We start from the raw sequence: 2886 nt of genomic DNA on the forward strand, positions 1-2886 counted from the left end.
CAAGGCCTTCTTTATGCCTTTCCTCCCGTTTCCCTGATCTCCGGGGTCATAAAAAAGATCAAGTAGGATGTGACCACAGTAATACTTGTAGCATCGGTGTTGCCTCGCAGACCTACTGCACTGTCCGCAAGGCTCCAGTCTGCCAGACGTATTCTCTCAGAGCACTGGCAAATTCTCCTTCCAAATCCAACCTCTTTACATCTCATGGCTTGAAAATTGGCTGGTTGTGCACTACAGCCAGGATCTGCTTTAGAGAAGACCAAAAAATCCTTATAGAGAGGAGGAAGCACTCTGATCCATAGATTGATCGTGTAGTGGGAAAGATTTTCTATCTGGGCTTCCTTTACAATACAGCGTCAGCCCATTAGATGCCAAGATTTTGGACTACATCCTTCACCTCAAGCTATTGAGCCTCACCATTAGCCATGCTCCAGTGCAAATCTGTATGGTATTCTCCTGTCCGGCTGTTTCATTCTAAAAGGACTGGTCTGCACCTAACCCTGGTCCATGAGCTCCTCTTTCCTGGACCCTTAATGTTGTTCTTGTAGGAACCTGGTTGGAACCCCCTGTGACCCTTATCCGGGTACCATCGCCACCATCTCACTCTTCCTGGTGGCTGTCACCCCAGCTAGGAAGCTTTGCGAGAGCCAAGTAAGCAGCTCCTTTATACTGTCCTCCACAGGGAGAAGATGGGGCTGAGGCCCCACCGTAAGCACCTCATCGAGGTGGTGTCTGATTTTTCATTTAAACCAAACCATCAACCTCACCGTTTTCTTCCCCAAGCTGCACTTGAACCTGGGAGAATCCAAGCTCCTGGTTTCAAGGAGGGCTCTAGGCAGCATGGAGCCATTCAGGAAATCACCCTGTTTATTTTTTAGCATTGCGGAAGGTCAGGCCATCTCTTCTCAGGGCCGGATTAACACATAGACAAACTAGGCATGTGCCTGGGACCCAGTCTGGCCTTGCTGTGGATCCATTGGGACCAGCTGCTCATCCTGCTGCTGCTGGGGGTGAGGCTCACCATGACAGAGGGGTGGCTGGGCCAAACCTGAGTGAGTGGCATTGTGACCTGGCTGATGGGGTTGTAGCACCACTCAGGTTTGGCCAGGCTACGCCTCCATCATGGTGAGCAGCACCCAGAGCAGCGAGATGAGCAACCGGGCCCAGCAGATCCACAGCAGGGCGAGTTTGGCTGCAGAGTGTCCTGTACGGCTGTTTGTTGGTGTTCATATTAGAAAGCAGGGGCCCAGAAGTGTGCGTTTGTCTAGGGCCCAGCGGTGGGTTAATCCGGCCGTCTCTTCTCACAGCTCACTCCATCGGTTGCAATCTGTAACCAGCTACCAGAGGTGCCCCTGGCCTCAGGCTGCAGGGCCCTCTCAACTAGGCAGCCTTCCCAGAAGTATTCCTCTCAGAGATCTCGAGGGCAGCCAGATGGAGCACAGCCCACACCTTCATCGCGCATTACACCGGGGCTTGATTACTGGTTGTGATGCCGGATTTGGGAGAGCAGCTCTGCAATCCTTATTTAGTCAGCTCTAGCTAGGACTCCTCACACCTTCCTCCGGTTAGTCTGGGAGCTACTAGCTAGTCACTGGAGTGGGCTCCACATGGACAGGGACTCCAGTAAAGAGCAAGTACTTACTGTACAGTAACTGTGGTTCTAGATGCTTTGTCAGTGGGAAGCCCACAACCCACCCTTCTCTGGTAGCAAGTATCCAGATACCATGGGATCATGGAGTGGCCCTAGAGACCGAGCCAGAGGATGGACTGCTCCAGCAGGCAGAGCGTTAGCCACTACTGAGACCTACCAGCCACTTGGGTGAAAGGGCACCCCGGTGCTACATCTCACTGCCACAGCCAGAAAGGGAAGTGAGCGGTGGGCAGAGCCACTCTGCCCGTGGGTGGAGGGTAGGAGTGGATGCAGGGGGCCAGCGCTGCCCCATTAGACGCTGGTCAAAGCTGAGACATGTGCACCATCAGTGAGTTCCACCTGGACAAAGACTCAAAAGACCTCCAGGCTGCAGGGGACCAGGAGGGATTGGGGAGGAAGTCGAGGCAGCAAGAATAAACAGCACCCCAAGAAGGGGGTGATGGGATGGCAGCTGGAGACGCCATGGGGCCCCTAGACGCCCCCTGAGCAGTGAGGCAGCAGCCAGAGAGTCATTGAGAAGTGTGGGTGGTCACAGGCTCCCTGCAGGCGTCCCAGAGGGTAGCTGTGGGCACAGGTTTCCCCAGGACATGGGGAGCAGGCCCTCTAATGGCTCTGACTGGGGACAGCCACCTAGAGTTAACTTAGGGTTAACAGTAGGACACTCGGCTAATGTCAAGCAGAATGATGCACCCAGCTGGCAATGATGCAACTTAGCAGCCTGCAGGAAGTGCTCTAATAGGAGCTGCTCTGTTAGCACCCAGGCGGCAGCAGCACAAATCTCTATACGTGAGCTAGCTGCTACGGGGGGACAGAGCCAGTGTCAGCCCGGGCTACAATAGGGTCTCCAGGCACTTAACCTGCTGCCTTAGCACCTGGTGCTGCCAGCTTCTCAGCATTCACAGGCTGAGCGGCATCAGGCCTCATTGCTATATGGGGGGCACTCTGCCCTCTGTGTCAGTATCGTACCAGTGCTGCTTGGGTGGAGAACGTGTAAGATGAGTAATATTAATGCCCAGAGCCTGGGTAATTCTGTTCGGTCTCCCTATATCTCCCCACCCCACAGTTATCTCGCGTCCTGCCCTCAGTTATAGCATGCTGTTGCTATGAGATGTCTGCTGTGTTGCACCCTAGAGCTGGGCGCACTGTAGCGATAGCGACGTGCCCCCCCCCCATCTAGAGGTGGTATATGGGCTCGTAAAGTGGTTCAGGATGAGACAGCAGAGAAGTATTTGTAT

Source organism: Emys orbicularis, chromosome 21 (assembly GCF_028017835.1).
Source record: "Emys orbicularis isolate rEmyOrb1 chromosome 21, rEmyOrb1.hap1, whole genome shotgun sequence".
Lineage (NCBI taxonomy): Eukaryota > Metazoa > Chordata > Testudines > Emydidae > Emys > Emys orbicularis.